Source organism: Ischnura elegans, chromosome 7, assembly GCF_921293095.1.
Source record: "Ischnura elegans chromosome 7, ioIscEleg1.1, whole genome shotgun sequence".
NCBI lineage: Eukaryota > Metazoa > Arthropoda > Insecta > Odonata > Coenagrionidae > Ischnura > Ischnura elegans.
Genome location: NC_060252.1, coordinates 103,735,599 through 103,757,116, shown reverse-complemented (window position 1 = coordinate 103,757,116; position 21,518 = coordinate 103,735,599). Strand labels below are relative to the sequence as shown.

The following is a 21,518-nucleotide window of genomic DNA, read 5'->3' as shown; positions in this document are numbered from 1 at the left end:
AAAATCTCTCACGACGCGTGACGCGTAAAATTTCTTTAGCAATCTCGTATAGGCTAACGGCAAGGTATTTATGTAAACGACTTTTATTTTTAGAATTATATATCATCCAAAATAATCACAACAGTGCAACGATTTCGCTACCTGTGAGAGGATATTTAAAGTCCGTTCTTTGTAGCTTTATTAGAGCAGTCAGCGCAGGTAGCTACCGTATAACGCATTCTTTATAATGCTTATATAACGCGCAAGTAGTGGTAAAAGGCTAACATTTTTCAATTTCAGCCTACTGTGAGGCGGGGAGAACAGTATCAATGAGAATTAAGTAACGTCAAATCCGCCTCAACCTCTGCCAACATGAAAAATCTACAGTTACAGGCCATGCCATCAACCACGACTATTCTATCCATTCCAGCAACGCCTGGAAGCCGACGCTGAGGAGAATTCGATTGCCATGCGAAGGACAAAAACCTCCGGAGGATGACCAGCAATGGATATAATTACCGGACAAATGAATGGACCTGTTGATAAATAGTATTTTATTACTTTGACGACGGGCATATAAATTAAATCAAAACATACGTTAAGGTACAGCAAATAAACCTGTCTTATAATGACAATAATATTTGTAAATAGCTTGGTCCTCGACAATAACTGTGCGGCTATTATGCGTAACCTTGTATATCAATTCCAATATCTCACATTGAACTACATCAGGAACAGCGAAAATATGTAAATGTTGTGTAATACGTCAAAATTTGGTGCAAATATGACTAAAGACTAGCAGCACTATGTAAATACTAATGTATGATGTCTCCATGCTTCTGGGTTTCACCGCGTGGATTTTCTTTACGACGACAACAGTTTCTCCGGTATTCCAACCGGCGAAACTGTCGTCACAAAGAAAATCGACGCGGTGAAACCCAGAAGCATGGAGACATTATTTAGACAACGCCGCGGAAAACTACGCATCAACAAATACCAATGTACGCTGGCAGTATTTAAAATAAACCTTTATTGGCTTGATTTGACGCACTTCACATCAGTGCTGAAGATGGGAACCTTGTCGTGGCAATGTCAATAATCACCAGGTGGGTTACCCGAATATCAAACTTAAACCATCATTATTAATTATCTGAGCAAAGGATGGGGGTAGGCTATATGACGCCGTATTTATTCCTTTAATTGGTAGCTGAAAATCACTCAAGTCAATATTTGCTCAGAGCGTAATACAATGAGCCGCAATGAATGGGGAGGTCGAGGGTTGATTTCTGGCCTGAAATTAACATGTCACACATGATTTAAAGTATGATCACGGGGTGCATTGAAGCTTCAAACGTCAGAATAAACCAACCCGAATCGTTTCAGGTACCGATGCAGATAAGAATGTCTGTTGACCGTCTAGAGAATATAAACCTCACACTATCTTTGCCCCAGTTTCATGGCCTACCAGTAACAACACAGATACCCTCCCAAAGCATGTGAAACCCTGGCTATTTAGCCAAAAAAAATATTACAAAGGATTTATATTTAAAGTATATTTTTATATTTAGATTTAATTTTTATATTTTTATTTAAAGAAGTATTTTCCAACCATGTTCCTCGTTCCTCCTCGGGGTCATTCTACCTCTATTCACGATTAGCAGTTAGATGTAGCTGTTACGGGGTAGGATATGACCTGCAAAAATGTACCAAGGAGGTCGTTTGTATATTCTAGGGTGAATTACAGTATATTCAGCTGGAGTAGTGCATTCAATCAAACGTAAAGGTACAGCCCAGCCAAGCAATCGCTCGAACTATTGCCAGACAAGATCGCCGTTCACCCTCTTTCCCCATATTCGTCAAACTGCAGATACTAACCTTGAGGACCTTATACATCTACAGGGTGCTAAGGTTATTCTACCATCGTAGTGGTAACAGTCCAAACTTTTTAGATAAGCCCCATCATTCTATCAACGAGCAAATAATTCATATGTATTATTCCATACGTACCGCCCAAACCAAATGTTGATTTGTTTAAAAGAATCTTTCTTTTCTTGGAGCCAATAATTTACAACTGTTTGACAAAAACAATCAAAGAGAGTAACAACATACATACCCTACTAAAATCATGTAAAACTCTGGTTATTTAGCAACAAAAGTATTACAGAGAATATCACATAAATGTATTTTCAAACCATGTTCCTTTTTTAATTTTGTTAATTAAAACTTGTATTTCAATTCAATTTTTTTACTTGCTGTATCAATACTTATGAATTAAAATTAATCATGTGTTACTTGTAAATCAAAATTTCGTCTGTAAGACATTTATGACATTTAATAATATACAATATTACGATTGTTTTCTGAAGGTGATCCCGCCAACAAGCGAAAACCTCTGGACTCCCTTAATGCTCCAATATTGATTTTGTATCCATGATATTTTCAAAGGTTTAAATTTTAAAGGTGCAATAAATATATTATAAAATATTAATATTCATGTTCATAATCCTTAGTAAGACAATTTATATTGCCTCTAGATTGCGACATTCTAAAATTATGCTGGCTTACATGTGAATTGCCAACGAGGATGCACAAAAAACGACCCAACATGTTAAATGCGATGGTGGTTGGCGTAACATGGTGAAACTCCTTCATGATGCACAAAGGTTTAGAAAAGACTTAGCTGTTTCACAAAATAAAATATATTTGCGACCGGTTTCGATACAGCGTATCATCATCTGGCTGTATCGAAACCGGTCGCAAATATATTTTATTTTGTGAAACAGCTAAGTCTTTTCTTAACCTTTGTGACCCAACATGTACTTAGCGTAAGATGTGATGGGTAAAAATACGAAGGTAGTTAAATACGTCTTAAGAAAAAGGTACAAAACATTATTTTGGGTTTAATTTTATGTTTTTTTTTCAATTTTGTCTCCTTTCAGCCCAATAAACTTTTATTAGCATTTTTTTAAGTATTTTGAGCCGTTCAAAAAGTAGAATTTCGGGATCTTATCAAAATAGGCAATATTATGGGCGGTGACCTACTCCTTAAACGTAAACCTTTGTCGGCTAAGCCATTTATTCAAGTTGGGAAATGAGAAAAAGTCACTGGGTGCTAAATATTTTGAGTACGGTGACTTATGTAGTAATTGGAGCTTTAGTTAGTTCCGCAATTTTGGTCAATGCAACTGCATTGGTGTGCAACCGTGCATTGTCTTGTTGAAGGAGGAAATTTTTCTCTTTAAATGAGGATGATTTCTACCATCAACCGGTCCAATAAGATACATATTACTCTCCTGTTATCGCTCTCATATGACATAATTAATCGATGTACACTATTTTACATGCATCCTAAAATGTTGCCATCACCTGACCGACCCATCTCACCATCTTTTCCTGCTTTGGAGCCTGTTCACTTTCAGAATAGGGTAGTTTCCATCATCAAAGAAAACGAAAGGCATTATTGATTGCAATTCGTTATCCACCATTAGTGTATTCATAATATACAAATTATTTGGTTTCAGGAATCCCCATTTAGACGAATGGCAATGGTCAATTATAACCGTATTTGAAAAAGGCCAGATTGGCGCCCATGCGCTGCACTCCACGTGACGTCACAGGGACCTAGTTTCTATACGAGTAGATATGAGTTTTACATCGTCTGAGAATACCAATGCATGCACGAGGCACAGAGCTCAGGGAAACATCTCTTAATAAGCACCTACTAAAACTGCCTATGGTCGGAAAGTTTCCTTCGTTTGATAAGGTATTAATAATCCTTATTTAAGCCAAGCGCTACCTGCTGGCAGGGTACTCTGCTACCTGCTAGCAGCCTGCATTTCCGCGGTGCACACATCCTCGCCCCAAGATCACCTCACTTAGCGGCAGCGGGAACCAGAATGACGTCACGCGGGCTTTTCCCGTCATTCATACTTAGCCGTCGCGTTTTCGCGCGCTTGAAAATTTTCACTTTTCATTTGATCGCAAAAAAAAGATATCATCTTTTAAAAATCTAAAAGTGTGAAATTAGTACTCCAGGAATAATAATCTTTCGATTTAGGCAATAAAAAAAGTATAGGAAACCATCCTATTGCTCACATACAGCATTTCTGATAATTTACAGTCATCATCATTGGTCAACAATCCTAGGATTGGTTTGACGCAGATCTCCACTCAGTTCTCCTATCAGCTAATCTTCTCACACCTACGTATTTCCTCTCTTTCACATCCTTCTTTACTTGTTCCATATATTTTGTTCGAGGTCTTCCTTTTCCATTCTTACCTTCCACTTGTCCTTCGACGATTGTCTTCATCAGGCCATCATGTCTCAGGATGTGGCCTATAAGGTTGTTCCGTCTTCTCATTAAGGTTTTCATGAGGCTTCTCTTCTCTCCTACTCTTCTTAGGACTTCTTTGTTACTAACTCTGTCGATCCATTTGATTTTCATCATTCTTCTGTAGCACCACATTTCGAAGGCCTCTATCCTTGCTTTCTCCGCTGCGGTCATTGTCCATGCCTCACTTCCGTATAGGAGCATACTCCAGATGTAGGATCTTATAAATTGTTTCTTTACTTCCATACTTAAGTTTCCTGCTGTAAGCAGGTCTCTCTTTTGGTGGAATGCTCTCTTCGCCTGGGCTATTCTGCTGATAATTTCTTTCTTACTTCTCCCGTCACTAGTTATCTTGCTTCCCAAATAACAGAATTCATCCACCTCTATCAGTTTTTGCTTCCATATTTTAATGTTAGTCTTGACTTCTTCTCTTCTGCTGCATACTAAGATCTTGGTTTTCTTTGTGCTTATTTTCAGTTGATATCTACCCATTACCCTACCCATATTAACCAGAATATTATTCAAATCCGTCTCTGTTTCTGCTATAACGGCTATGTCATCGGCAAATCTTAGCATGCTAATTTTAATTTTCAGTGAGTAGTAATAAAAATGAATTGCCTGTAGCCGCTCCCAATTATCATACCGAGACTACGGCAATAGTAAAATGTTAGGTTTATGTACATACATGCAATTGAAGTTATAATTTTGGTTTCTAATCATAAACAGCGTCGGTGGTGTAATGGTCAGCATAGTTGCCTTCCAAGCAGTTGATCCGGGTTCGATTCCCTGCCGACGCACGTGTTTTATTGAGTTTTTTTTTTTTGTTACGAAACTGATGCCAGTATTTTTTAACGTATTCATTTTTATTGTTTAAGCTAATTCCTTTACTTTTAGATTTGGAGGATGCCTGTTAGACTTAAATGGCTTGAGCAATTGAGTATTTAAGAAAGACACGAAAAAAAATCATGTAAGAACCCCACCGTATTCCAAGTCCGACAGAAACGGTAAATTAAAAGAGATATTTTGCCAAACGGATAAGTAGGAGAATTTGTTTTTCCACCGAACAGCAAAGGAGTTTTATGAACGCAATGTGTGATTTCGTACCTTGTAATTTGTTCACGGATGGTGTCGTAACACCACCCCTCACACGTCTATTGAGGCGACTTGCGGTTTATTATGCAGACTTAGATGTAGATTTATTTAACAATGTGAAAAAGTACATGGCAAAAGTAAACGGTGCACCTTGATACACAATCTCTTGAGATGAGTTTTAAACTCTCCTTATACCCTAAAATATTTTTATATTTATATATTTCTGAATGAACTTTGAAAAATGTAAACTTAAACCTAAATCTTACACTTTGAAGCAATCGTAATATTTTTGTACAACCCAAAAAACATAGTGACAATTCTTTCTCTTTTAATATCAAGACATTTTCTGCCGAACGAGAAACGAAGTGTATTTAAAGGTATTACCAAATAGCTAATGATATCCTTTTAATATAAGTAGTTATGTCGGATTGATCTGACCAACTTACATCAAATGTCTCTTTTATTCCACATATTCTCGTCTATTTTCCTGTGATTTTAAGCATACGTTATTGAGTGCTAACATTGTGCTGATGTAGATGCAGATTTGCATATATAGTTCCGATTCCGCCACACACGTATACACCTTCATTTATGTATTGATTGTGGCGAGGGGTATGATACACTTCTTTTTCGCTGCGCTCGATGTGAATAATTTTATGAATTGCGCAATTGTTTTATCCCTGAAAGTACATGCTAGCATTGGCGGATTGATCTGATTAAGGACAAGAGGGGGCTGATATTAAGGTCCTATCTAGTGTAAATTGGATACCCAAGGGTATATCGCCACCTTTAGTCCCTCTCTGGATCTTCAACTGGATTGTAACTAAACCAAGAGCGAATAAAATAGATCCTAAGTTTAGAGCTAACTTGTATTTCAATTCGCTCAAGTAGGTAAATGTACCGGAAAATATGACTAAATAATTTTGCACAGTGGCAATCTCCAACAATTTCGATTTTATCTAGTGTGTGCTTCGACCCAATGGCGGGGGGAAAAGCTCCCTTAGCCCCCACATAGATCCGCCACTGCATGCTAGGAAAAAAAGACACGCAAAATTTCTCGATTTAGCATTACAGTTGCTTTATCTTCCTCCAATTATCTACTATAATTCCCTCAACTATTCTTCTACCTTCTACGATCCTTCTACTACAATTCGACGACAACCATAAAATAATGGATATGAAACTACCGATTTGGGCTTCTATTAACCATTTATTGCAACAATTAGGATGGACACAATTGTCTGAAAGTCGTTTAAATCTTAGAATCAATCTTATGAAAGATTTTCATGGTGTAATATTTTAAGACGAAGTCAAGTATGATTTGGGATATCTTTTACACTACAAATAAAACGATGAACATAAAATAAGTGAACTAGATTCAAGGAAAAAAGGGGTTCAAAACATTCACACTTCCCGAGAAGTATAAATGACATCAGATTGCTTCGCGATGTGAAAAATGGTCTTTCGTCAAATAGCCACGTTGCATACTTGTTCCATTTTATATTGAAATAAACTCTTGGTGCGTAGTGCATTTCAAACTTGAAAATGATGTAACAACATTGATACCTATAGGTCGTAATGAAGCTCATAATCGTGGAAAATCGCAAGTGCTCATTTCCATATGTAAAAATTCCAATCCATCTTACTTGGACCTTCGGATTTTATTCTTCCATTTTACTAGCTATGGGTGTATGTTTATTTATTTATTTATTTCGTCACCAAAAACGGCACAAAGGCTTTTACATTGGCTGTGTCTTAAATAAATAATACCTAAAAGATAACAAACAATAGCACAATAAATAAAAAGTAACAGAAAACCACATTTTTAAACATAAGAAGGGGCACTATTGATTAGACAATGGTGAATTATTCAGATTGCATTTTAAGGTGGCTTTGTAACTAGTGGCAGAGGAAAATAGGTCCAGGGAAGGGATTTTTGAAGCTATGGAGTTAAACAAGGAAGGGATTCGGTAGAACAGAGAGCGTTGAGAGATGGAGAGACGGAATCGCGGAAAATGAAGCAGAGAGTTATTTCGTAAGGGGCGAGGAGGAATGTGAAAACGGAAAAGAGGGAGAATTTCGTTTGTCCGTAGAGAACCGCTAAAGATTCTATGCAAAAACATGAGATCAGATAAGACACGGCGGCTTGTTATGTTAGATATCCTGAGGGAGGAAAGGATAGCGTCACGGGCGTAATATCTGAGTGTGGGGTTTCGATGGCGGGCTACAGCAAGAAAGAAGTTTACAGGACGGTTGAGCAAGTTTAGAGTAGTGGGGCAGGCGGTAGACCAAACTGGTGAGTAGTATTCTAGCATGGGGAGAATACATCCGAAAAAAACTGTTCTTAAAGCGGTAGGGTCGTGAAGGTTTGTTAGTCGATGTAGCATAACGACAATGGCCATTGCTCTCTTCACGATCATTGAAACATGATCCTGAAATTTTAATTTATCATCAAAGATCACACCTAGGTGGCAGTGGGAGGTTACAAGAGGGATAACCTTATTTAAAAGGCTGTAAGAGTGTTTCAGGGGATTGTTTTTAAAGTGAATGTCATCATCGCCGATTTAGAGGGGTTGACTCGCATCAGCCAAGTAGAGTACCATTCGGAGATGAAATTGAGTGCGGATTGAAGGGAATGTGAGTCGGTGGTGCGATCCACCTTTTTGAAAATCTTGAAATCGTCCGCATACAGCAGAACATTGCAGCCAAAAGGGCTAATGCCATCAGTAATATCGTCTATGAAGAGTGCGAATAGGAGGGGACCGAGGACGCTTCCCTGCGGTACACCAGATTTAACTCGTAAGTATGAGAATGAGATGCCGTCAATCAATACCCGTTGGTAATGTTTATTGGCATGCCCAATGTTTGAGGCGCATGGCCATCTAGGCCCAATTATTGCCATGGCTGGCGGAATCAATGGTGCATACTTGGTGAAAGGTAATCCCTACCACGACAATTCATATGCAATTATGGTATCTCCCACAGGTAACTAAGTGCATGTTAGGGATAAATACTAACTCCATGTCACGTACCCTAAAGTTGGCTCTATGTAGGGGCGTAGCCAGGACGATGTGTTTGGGGGGTTAGTCAATGGAACCTCCCTCTGGGAAAATGTGAACATTTTTATCTCTAGATATCACATTTTATGCTATGTTGACGCTTAAAATTACACAATTCGTGGGTCGTCGTGAAACTACTTCGCTAAAAAATATTGGTGAAGCGGGATAAATTTGTTTCATAGCTTAATATTTTTCTGCTGAAATTAATTGGTTTGGGAGGGGGGGGGGCTTTGTGCCTCCTGTGCCCCCAAGGGTATCATGTAGATGCATGTAGTAGGTATAGTGCCCAGTCCACCACTACTACTCAAGTGTCCGTTTTTCATTCATTCTTTGAGGGGGGCTTTGGTGGCTGTATGCGCCACTCCGGGGGCGTTGCGTAACATCCGTTCGTCGCCCACGCACCCCCCCACCTCCGCCCTGCCCACGCACCAACCCACCCCTCCCCCCGCCCCCTCCTTCCTTCCGACGCCGTCGTCGTCTCAACACTTCCTGCTCGCTCTTGAAATTCGACGCTCTCCATCCACTTTGCTTTTCGTCCACTTCGTCTCTCCTTCTTCCCTAGTAGCAGCACCAAAAGGAATATATCTAGACTTAATACGTATCATAGTATACACTGTATACATATCATATCTATATAAAATACATGCAAATGTCCTCTACCACGCAGATAACATCTAGATATTATGCGTATTATATCTGCTACCATAATATGGATTTTATATAGATTAAATACGTATAATTTGTCGTAAATCTGTATATTATACATATCTTATAAATGTCTGATGATCCCTGGTTACGCCGTAAGGATATTATTTGTATATTTTAAAGATTGTTGTATACATTATAGGACCATGGATCATTAGGCATGTAAAAAATATGTACGATATATAGACTAGCAAATCTGTATACCGATTAATTTCGAAATCTTAAAAATGTACAGATATAATCCTTTTGGTTCTACGACGGTTCTTCCTCCTCTTGCGCATTACCGACTCTAGTTTCGATCGGTTTCCGCAACGCGAAGCCACGCCCACGTTCGTATGCATCGAGATGGCTCGTGAGCTACTGCCACCCCTAGTAGCACCAAATCTCCAATCCAATATTTGCTTGTTCCATCTAGTGTCATCCATTCTATTAACATGTCTAAACAAGAGTAGTTGCTTCCTTTCTACCTCGTCAACTATACCCTTTTACAGGTGATGTCTCCATGCTTCTGGGTTTCACCGCGTGGATGTTCTTTTTTCTCTCAGGTCGAACCTCGACCTGAAGACGCCGGTTGGAATACCGGAGGAACTGTCGTCGCAAAGAAAATCCACGCGGTGAAACCCAGAAGCGTGGAGACACCATCTAAACAACGCTGCGGAAAACTACGCATCAACAACATCCTTTTCCAATTCCATCATCTTCATTATTGCATCATATCGAACTTTATCAAGTCTACTCTTTCTGATACAATTATGTAAAACAATTACAATCTAAAAAATAAAATACATATGGGGAAAAAAATTTCACAAAATTATACGGATTTCGCTGTACATACAATTCATTCAAACGTAATCATTGTTTTTTCATGATGTATTTCGCCAGAGATATACGAGGAGGGGGTCAACCCCAGCAATAAGGAAAATAAAGAAAATGTTTAGCAGGCAACGTGTTATTATTTTGATTACGTATAAAGAATAAGGCGAGAGAGCATGGACGAATCCGCGGACATTCAATGATATTTCGTCTTGTACTTATATGTACTTACTCCGCCGTGTTTAATTTATTCGTGCATGTTAAAATGCAAAATATCATGGGGTGTCCTTTGAAATAAGTCAGCCTATCCTTAAATTGATATTTCCCTCCAAACTAGTGTCGATTTATCAATTTAAGCTATTTTAAAGCACTATCAGCTGGAGGTCGTGCAAGACATGAAGAGGGTCTAATTACAAGAGCCGAAATCGCTCATTGGATTTAGACTAAAATCCCTTAAATGTCCTGACAGAGTCCAATCGCCTCAATTCACCGAGGTAACACCCTCCATTGGGCCAACCAATGTTAAGAGTTGCAAATGGTATTCCCATTAAGGTAAATTTAATGGAGGGGGCCCGTCCAACCCCCCTAAACCAGCATCTGCGTAATAATAATAATAAAATGCCTTTATTCGGGCGAGGTTGAGACTAAGAAGTCCCCTCTTCCACCTAACCCCATCGATAGCGTCAATGCAACCATATTAAAAAATGGTAGACAATCGTAGACAAACGTTTACAATATAAAGGATATACAATATACACTATTTGTGAAATGTCAAAAATATAAACAACTATATGTGAAAATTTTGTGTAAAAAAATATTTCTGTTTGTGGGAAATAACATGAGGATAAGGGTGTAGTATCCTTCAGAGAAAAAACCCACTGCAGGAAAACGCCCACACAAGAAGGGGGGCGTGAAAAACTTTCCTTGTGTACGTCACTGTGTACGGAACACATCTTCCTCTTTACACATGTGATAATCTACTTCGTTATTCCTCCTCAAACTTACAATCAAAATATATTTTCTCATTTGTCGCCTTGTCCATCAGTTCGATCTCTAATTTCCTTCTCGAGTGCCAAATTTAAAAGGCCAACACTCATTCCGCATCTGCTTGCCCGCAGTCAACGATTCTGCCCCGCAGAGTGACACAGCCTACGCAAATTTCTTAACATATGGTCATATTGTCCCCATTATTATGTTCTTGCAGTATATAAATAACTATTCTCTTATGATATAATAACTACCGTCTAAATGCTTGGAGAGGCAATCCGACTTTTAGTGTCAATCGTGCAATATCCAACCCAAGGATCAAAAGTATAGTTAGATACTCTCAAGGTGGGCGAAATCCTCTCGTTTGAATTGGAAATCTACCACCGTTTTCTCTTTTCGTCGTACTCACCGGTTATCGTAACTCCACATGTACCTGTTTTAAATTGCTACCGAATTTTCCCAAACAAAATGATATATATTCCCGGTGAGCTGACAGTCGAGAACAAATAGCTCTTAATAAAAATCGTTTATATTTATGAGTTCCTGAGGAAATATGGAACAACTGCTATCGAAATGCAACCACCTAAAGGCGTAGGTGTTTATGCCAACCTACTTCAGTTTTCCTCGAACTCTCGTGTGTATTTTTCATGGAATTATCACACACAACCTCTTGCCTCATACAACCGTCATCGTTCGATTGCTGAGTGAAAGTGGCACGGCAGAAATGAGAAGGACAGTCAAAAGTTTTGTTAGAGAGAGATGACCGCGAAAGAGCACCACCAAACCCTTAAAAATACTATAGGGTCTTATTTATTTTGTGCTACTAAGATGTTTAACCTTCTACCATTTCATATCATCTCTATAAAGTCCTTCATGTTGTTTTTACGTGAATTGAAAATATGGTTGTTCTCCATAGACAATAGTAGACAAAAGTACTTGTAAATATTATCTTGGTACATCATTTTAACATTGAATGTTATTAGGCTGATTTCTGCACAGTGTATGGAATATTTCTATGTATCATGGTAATTAATGTATTTGTTTTCATTGATTTTTATGTTTCAATTTTTCACAATATTCTCTAAGGAACACACGCTAAAGAAAAGCGTACATACTTTGACTCATTAGTTATGGCAAATTCTTTTGTTTTGGCCGCACCAGCTAAGCTATCAGCTTGTTAATTTAAGAGGTGGCAACCCCAACACTGCTCGTTACCACAGGGGTGCCTATATTCCACCTTGTAAAAACTCATGCTTGAGTAAGCTGTTATGATTTCATGTACCATAATGTGGAATAAATATATTATAATTATTATTATCTTTTAATTTTCTTCAGTTTTCACTGAGTTATTTTAGTGTAAAGAGCACGGGTTCTCACCCAGGTAACTCTTTACTGATGAATTGCGTCGAGAAATTTTCTCGTGATATGAGAGGTTGAAATTATTACAGCCTTTTGCAATTTGATGTATGTATTTGGATGAAGGTCGAGTATTTTGAAACTATTTTGTGTATGTTTTGGGATAATACCGGTGGCTGAGATGACAATTGGAGCTATATAAACATGTACCATATTCCTTATTCTTTTTATTTCTATTGCCAATTCTTGGTACTTATTTATTTTTCCGGCTATTGTCTTTTCGATGTTATGCGACAGTGGCACAGTAATATCAACTATGTAGCAAGTTCTATATTTCTTGTCAATCAACATTATATCTGGTCTATTATTAACTATAGTTTTATCTGTCTGGATAGGCAGATCGTAGTAAATTGTAAATGCGCTGTTTTCAAGCACTGTTTCAGGGTGGTATTCAAAGTATGGGGTCTTGGTATCTTTTAACTTGTGTTGATAGGCCAGTTTTTGGTGGATAATTTTTGCCACTTGATTATGTAGCAAGTTTATTGTTGTTATTATTATTATTATACGCCACGACGGTTTCCATGATTACGCTAAGTTTCAGTGATGTCGATGACCGTTCACAATTCACTACAACGAACGATCGCAAACGGTCGATCGTCGGCCGTGACTGATGTAGGTCACCCCATAAGTCACTCCATCTTAATCACGACAGCTGTTGCTAACGACCAGGTATTCAAAGCGCCGAATTACGCGAGGTCTTAAGGCCGTTTTATACGGGGCACGTACAACTTGCACAATCTGACGTGCGTACGATGGCGCAGTCAAAATTGCGTCGTGTAAAGCGAAGAATTCACGTCAACAGCACAGGGACCTAATAGTTTCTATACGCGGGTTTTTGAACTACTCCACTTGCTGACGTTGGCAGTGAACAAATGACAACATAGTAAAATGCACACCAGTCATTCATAAAAAATATATGGTGCCATTTAAAAAAGACATACCGCCGTTCATATCTTTGTATATAACAAAGCTAAAAGGAAGGCAGACATGCTGATTAATGTCCCCCTGACGGCTCATGAACATTTGCTTGATACAGTTTTGAATTTGCATCTGGACAAATAGTAATTCCGGGTGGTCAAGATAAATGGGACACCCTGTATTTGTCACGCTCCTATTAATACTTTCAGCTACTGTCAAATCATGGACACTGCTGTAATATTTTTCGCTTAACACAACCCGGGCATCATGAAACCAGCCCTTAGGATTTTTACGACCATCAGTGACACCCACGTGACACCCAAAGGACATCAGGCAGTGTCACGTGTCATTTTGACACTTCCGCCAATTTGCCAACCTCAGTTTCGCAATCGTCAGCGGCTACCAGGTGCCCGTGTGGGCTGGAGTGAGGTAGGTAGGGGGGGAAGGAGGCATTTTTCGACGACTGGCCTATATTCCCGAAAAACGCGAGCCATTGCAAAAAGCTTGACGACGTGGCAACGCCGCCTCCGGGATCTACTCCCATTGAAAGTCGCGTCGAGATGAATGAACGATTGAGAGAGAGGAGGGGGGGGATGAGGGGGGGGGGCACACTTTCTCAACGTTCTGTTCCCATTCCGGGCGCCGCGCACCCCCTCCCCTCTCCCGACAATGAATGGAGCGGCAGGAGGGGGGGGGGGGGGTAAGGGTGAGGGGTCCTCGTGGTCGATATTTCCCCTCCCCCTTTTGCAAGAGAGGGGTGAATGAGGAGTGGGGGGGATGGATTGACGGTAGGGAGATAGGAGGAGGATATGTGCGCACCTAGAGCTCCCGGCAGCCGCTCTGGGCTCGAACTACGCCACCGTCTTAGGTGATTATTTATTTACATTAAAGGCCTGTTTACACGATACATTAAAACGTACGAGTTAATGCCTGTTTGCATGAATGATTTTTGTGGACCGGAACGGAACATGTACGAATGCATGAACCAAATTCGAACAGGTTCTATTTTCTGTGCATTTACACAAGTTGGGTGGTTATACGGTGCATTTTGGCGTTCATTCTCGCATTCATACATTTAGACATTAACCCGTACGTGCTAATATACCGTGTAAACTGGCCTTAAAGGCCGTTTTATACGGGGAGTGTCATTGCGCAGGCTAGCACAGAAAACATATTTGAAATTGCAGGAATGCGAACTCGGAATTAGAGCAAGGGCTATTTCGACATTTCGCATGCTATCCATCAATTCACCGCTTTACACGACGCAATTTTGAATGAGCCGTCGTACAGATACGTCACATTGCGCAAGGACGTGCCCAGTGTAAAACGACCTTCAAACTCGCTTATAACGAATTTAAGGTGGCAATCGTTCAATTTTTTTATTAACGTGATTTCGTTATATACGTAATGAAGGATTTTGCCCTATACATTACAGGATTGCCGGTTATTATTCCGTAAATCTTCTTATTTAAGCAACAGATCCGTAACATTTAACCATCGTCCCATCCTATCCATTAAACGGCTGTAAAGGAAAGGGATTTATAATCAACAGCAGAACTATGTGGTGATGACCACATCTAATAACAACAGATGATAAGGTAAAGAACGGTTAAGTAGCGAAGATGGCTGCAATGTCTTTATAAAAGAGGAAATAACTCTCCAAAGAATAGTTCGTAATAGCGGGGTTTTCGTATAAACCGTACTCGATACATACGACGAAATTAACATCGGCGATCATATGAATGTCCAAGGGACTGGAAACTAACATCAATATAGGCGGGATTTCGTTAGATGTTTGATCGTTGAAAGCAAGTTTTAATGTGTATAATTAATTGATTTTTCACATACAGCCTTGACGCCAATTTAAAGTGAAAATTTTAACAAAACATGGAGTGAGATGAAATGCAATAGTGTGGTTTCCTATTATTTTTTTATTGCCTAATTCGAAAGATTATTACTCCGTGAGTACGTATTTCACACATTTAGATTTTTTAATGACGATATCTATTTTTAGCGAATAAATGAAAAATGAAAAAATTCAAGCGCGCGAAAACGCGACGGCTAAGTATGACTGCTGGGAAAACGCCGTGTGACGTCATTCTGGTTCCCGCTCTCGCCGTGTAAGGTGACCTTGGCGCGAGGCTTTGATCGCTGATACGATGCAGGCTGCTCGCAGGTAGCGCTTGGCTTAAATAAGGATTATTAATAATACCCTATCAAGCGAAGGAAACTCTCCGACCTTAGGCAGTTTTAATAGGTGAGTATTAAGACATGTTTCCCTGATCTCTGTGCCTCATGCATTCATTGGCAATCTCATACGATGTAAAACTCCTATCACTCGAATAGAAACTAGGTCCCTGTGACGTCACGTGGAGTGGCAACGCATGGGCGCCAATCTGGCCTTTTTCGAATGCGGTAAAAAATGACCATTGACATTCGTCTGAACTGGGATTTCTAACACTAAATAATTTGTATATTATGAATACACTAATAGTGGGTAACGAATCGCAATCAATGCCTTTCGTTTTCATTGATGAAGGAAACTACCCTATTACAATATAAAAACCTTCTAAGGATGAGCTAGAGGAGAGAGGAAGAATTCAAATAGATGGCAGATGGCAAATAGCTTGTACGGTGAAATTGTTGAATGATAAATAAAAATAGGTGATGGAAGGAGGGGGTGAGTTTATGAGGGAAGAGAGGCGAAATAAATGTGACTGCTTTGTTATGGAGATCCTCGGAATATGCAGATGGAGTAGGTTTGTGTGTGGATCAATTATGTACACTAAATTTCAGCAAAGAAAGGAGCTCAATGCAGTCAGTAGTCGAGTTTAGGGTATTATAAATAAATTTTACATCTATTTTAAGTCTAAGGTTCTGCAGGTTTACAAATAATGAAAGTAGAATAGGGTAGTTTCCTTCGTCAAAGAAAACGAAAGGTATTGATTGCGATTCCTTACCCACCATTAGTGTATTTATAAATTATTTGGTTTTAGAAATCCCAGTTTAGACGAATGGCAATGGTCCATTTTTATCCTCATTCGAAAAAGGCCAGATTGGCGCCCATGCGATGCCACTCCACGTGACGACACAGAGACCTAGTTTCTATACGAGTAGATAGGAGTTTTACATCGTCTGAGATTATTAATGCATGAGGCACAGAGCTCAGGGAATAATCTCTTAAAAGTCACCTATTAAAACTGCCAATAGTCGGAAAGTTTCCTTCGTTTGATAAGGTATTAATAATCCTTATTTAAGCCAAGTGCTACCTGCTAGCACCCTGAATCGTAGAGGCGCACACATACTTGCCCCAAGGTCACCTCACACGGCGGTAGTGGGAACCAGAATTACGTCACACGGGCTTCTACCATTATTCATACTTAGCCGTCGCGTTTTCGCGCGGTTGAAAATTTTCACTTTTCATTTAATCGCAAAAAATAGATATCGTCATATAAAAATCTAAAAGCGTGAAACTCGTACTCCAGGAGTAATAATCTTTCGATTTAGGCAATAAAAAAATAATAGGAAACCACTCTATCAAGTTGGGAGCCGCTGGAGACACACAGGCTGCATTTTGTTCCCAGATTGCTTGCACAATGAAGAATTGTTAACCTTTTAATTTTTAACACGTACAACATCACCTTAGAGTCTCACTATTTTCTAGGTCCGACATCAGCGATTAATTAAGAGGGGTATTTTGCCAAACGGATTGGTTTAGGAATACCTTTTTCCCTCGTACGATAAAGGAATTTAAAAAACAGCTTAGTAAAACCACTTGTCTGTTTCCACACACTTTTATTTAAACCGACCATGGTTTCGGCAACTCGTGCCATTATCGAGGCCATGGATATCAAGTGTTTTGATAATGGAACGAGTTGCTGAAACCACGGTCGATTTAAATAAAAGTGTGTGGAAACAGACAAGTGGTTTTAGTAACAATAAGCTGAATGTGAGATATTTCCACCGTATCACGCAGGACACTGTATCTTGAATTTATAAACGCTGGGTGGTACTCAATATGCGCATCTTCTTTTGCTTTTTTTGTTTTGTTTTTTGTTAACGACTGGTGACCTCACACCCCTCGCCACACATCTATTGAGACGGCTTTCTGGGTAGTCTACAGATGTAGATGAAGTGCTTGGTCTCAGTCGACCTTAGAACTTGCTGACCAATAACTAAATTTTAACTAATTTGTAAAAGTATTCTATCGAATTAAAGTAGGTTTTCATGGAGTATTTAAGAAGAATTCTGGCAGTCTCCCTTCCTGTACTTCTCTCTTCAATTTTAATGAGCCCTACTCCCTTTCGATCTAAATCCTATTCTCTTCCTTCCTCTCCCTCGTTTACCTAACATTCTACCCTCTAACACTTTCAACATCCCCTCCCCGCCAAGTCCTCGCTCCATCCACACCTTCTATCTTCTCCGTAAGTCATTTAGAAGCTGTCTCTTCTCACCCACCATGTCCAGCACTTCATATTTTCACCTCCTATCCGTCCACCTCACCTTTTCCATTCTTCTCCATCCCCATATCACAAGCGCCCCCAGTCTTTTCTCGTCCTCCCCTCTAAGAGTCATCGTTTCCACACCGTAAAGCACTACACTCCAGATCAGACTCTCCACTAACCCTTTCTTTAAAATCATACACAACGATCCCATCAATAACTCTTCAACTATTCATGAACCCCTCCTTTGCTCATGCAATTCTCTTCCTGATGTCCTTACCGCTGTGTCCGTTTTCCTCTAATGTTCTTCCCAGTGAGCTCTACCCGCCTTGCCCACCTGCTTTCATCTTTAGTCTCACATTCCTAGCTTAAGATGCTTTACAGAATCACATGATGTTCGACCTTACATAATTACAGTACCACATGACTTTGGACCTCATGTGATTATTCCTCATAACATATTCCTCGCAACGCTTGTTTAACGCTTAAAGTAGTGCCTGCAGTCTTCTCGCTGACTGGCTAATCAACGCGTCATCATTTGCGAACCTCGCTGATTTTATCATCAGTCCACCCCTGTTTTTTTGTGACGTTATGTTATCTCGCCTACATACTATGTCAGCATAGGTTTAGTCATATTCAACCCTTTGTACCCTTACTTATGTGTTTGGCTGACCGAATTGTGGTATTGTGGCTGCCAGCAGTACTTGCTTTCGCGACTCGCTTTCCTTGTTTATCCTCAATATTTCGTAAGTTTAAAAGTCTATATCAAACTAAACTATGTAAAACTCCTATCTACTCGTAAAGGAACAAGGTCCCTGTGACGTCGCGTGGAGTGGAATCATATTGGCGCCAATCTGGCCTTTTTCAAATGAGGTTAAAATTGACCATTGCCATTCGTCTAAACTGGGATTTCTAAAACAATATAATTTGTATATTATGAATACACTTATTGTGTGTAAGGAATCGCAATCAATGTATTTCGTTTTCTTTGATGAAGGGAACTACCCTATTCGTCATTGTGCAAGTAATCTGGGCACACAACGCAGCCTGTCTCTAGCGGCTCCCAACCTAATTCTTTTAACATCTTCCTGTTGACTCGCAGCACTATTTGATGAATCGCGCAGCTTCTCTTTACATTTCATTAAGTTCACGGATTCATTCGTTCGGCATCGGATCACTTATGCTAGCTACGTATTCAAAGTGCGGCTTGACGAGTGCGAAATAGCACCTGTCTTTCACTTTTTTATCCAAAAACTTTCCAACAGCACGCTTGAGGAACCCTATAGCTCCTTCAGACCTTTGAAATATATCTTATTTCTTGTAAATAAATCCATCGATATTGTGGGCCAAAGCCGACGCCGGGTTTGTCTACACCCTTTCGTCCCTAAATCTTGCCACATCACAAAATAATCTTCATTGTCGGTCGCCTCCTCCAAATACCATACCACTACGGTATTACAACTATATTTATTCGAAAATTTATAAGCAGATAAAATTATCGATTTGGGCATCGGTTAAGCGTCGGTGGTGTAATGGTCAGCATAGTTGCCTTCCAAGCAGTTATTCCGGGTTCGATTCCCGGCCGACGCACTCCTTTTTACCTTGCTGTTTTGAGTAGCGAAACTGATGCCAGTATTGCTTAACCTAAATTTTTATGTGTGGAAGCTAATCACTATATTTTTGAGGCTCGGAGGCTGCGCGCTAAGCTTAGATTGCTTGAGCAATTGAGAATAGATAATTATAATTAATAGTAGCGGGCGTAACTTAGAGGAAATCCATAATCGCAGGAATAGAAGGATCAACAACTTTGCTATTTCCACATAGTAATTTATTGAGACCGACCATGGTTTCGTTACAGAGTAACATTATCAAGGTGAAAAATGCTGGTAAATTGGCAGGCGATTCGAACCCGGATCTTCCGATTTCCGCTCAAGTGCTTTAATCAATGGGGAACATGCATGAAAAGTGCTCGAATATCGCTTGAAGTGACGTGACCTGAAACGTCTTCTGACGTCATCGGACGGTACACCATTCACTTCGCTAAGAGAGTAGAAGGGCAGAGTCTTGATTGCAATATATCGAAGGAAAAATAGCCATTATTTTCGCCAAATTTGCATTTGAGCCCCTGCGTAGACCGATTTTTTATACACTTACTCAGTCTGTCAACTGTGGATTCCGTGCCGTGACGTCACGCTCCGATGACGTCGTGTTTTCAAGCAGCCGATGAAGATTGATTTTTAAATACTCATACCTCAGCTAAAAAACATTATTCATCCGCGAGATTTTCGGCGAGTAAATTTGAGGTAGAGAACCTCTTATTGTAGTAATTTTTTAAAAATGTGCATGTTCCCCATAAAGCTACCAAGGCATCATTCCCCAATGTGGATATTTGTGGACTATACCGGAAAAGATGGTGGGGAATGATGATGGTTCAAATCCCGGTTAAGGCGAATAATTTTTCCTCTGGAACTTTCGCACAATTAGTGCATTTCGGGTGACTCCGTAAATTTATAATCGCGGCTGGTCCCAGCACACTTATTAACATGTGTATGTGAGTTGCAGGGTAGTATGTAGATGTATCAAGATCAATTGGCATTACAATTTAGGGATGAGGGGATAGATCCTCCCCCCCCAAAGCCTCAGAAAAATGAAAAAATATTTTAAACTAATGTCTAGTTTTGACACATAATAACTGAATATGCTTAAATTTAAATTTTAAGAGCCAAAATCATGTAAAATGTATATTCAGGCATGACATTTTCCAAAATTTTTCCTGGACCCCTCATTGCCTGGGGGGGGGGGGCGGGGTCGCCACTTCAGGCCATCTCATTCCCCCCTAAAGCATATTCCTAGTTACGTCACTGATCAAGATGATAAAGTAATTTGTAAGAGGGTGATGCGAGGCGAAATTAGAGATTAAACGACGGTTGGGATGGAGTAATGCGCGTTCTTCACCGAGGAACTTAGAACCGAATGGGCGCGCCTCGAACCGAATAGGCAACTCGGTGATCCTTTTTTTATAATCCTACACGAACACAAAATTTCACCGAAAAACAGGGTCCGCCATTTTGTATAGTATCGGCCACAAATATTACAACTGAGTCGTGAAAGTTGCCAAGAATTAAAAATAAAAAACCTCATAATTATGTTGTAAATTTTTGTTTCTATTGAATCACTACAGAAGGTGTGGCATTTATTTCAACATGCTGAATTTCGAAAAAAATTCAGTGAGGGCTATCTTTGCGGAATTTGTTCAACTTTGAGGCCGAATAATTTGTTTAAAAAATTTACCTATGAAAAACGGTTTTCGTCAAAAAAATGCACTAAAGTATTGACAACTACTGTGCAAAGTTTCAATTTCTGCACTCAAAAAAATCGATTTTGAGGTTTTGTCCGGCTTTTTTCGATATCAGCCCACTGTGAGGCGGTCCCACGACTTGAACGCAAGCAGCACGCATCTCCGCTCAACTGGCGCTCACGCCCTCCCATCCGCAGGAAGAAACCCCTCGCGACGGAAGTCGAAGAAAGCTTCCTCCACTCCGGGCGTTCATTTCCGTTTCCTCCGCCTGCCATCAGAAGTCCGAATGGCTCGGATGTCCTTAGTCCGCCTCCATCCCTCCCAAATATAGTCCTCTTTCGCATCGTTAAGCTTAATTTGTTTAAAGGAACAATGAGAGTGTGGACATTTTGATCATCCTTGGCTCTCTCGGCTGAATGCATCGAGGGATGCAGCATGAAGAATGCGCTTCGTCGTCATCTTGGGGCTACCTGCATGC

General features: G+C 39.8%; 2 non-coding genes across 2 annotated transcripts; both read left to right on the top strand.

The window, feature by feature from the left end:
• Positions 1-5,035: 5,035 nt before the first annotated feature.
• On the top strand, positions 5,036-5,107 carry Trnag-ucc. The gene has a single exon. It is a non-coding gene; the product is annotated as a tRNA-Gly (tRNA).
• Positions 5,108-19,260: 14,153 nt separating this feature from the next.
• Trnag-ucc lies at positions 19,261-19,332 on the top strand. The gene has a single exon. It is a non-coding gene; the product is annotated as a tRNA-Gly (tRNA).
• The last annotated feature ends 2,186 nt before the right edge of the window (positions 19,333-21,518 follow it).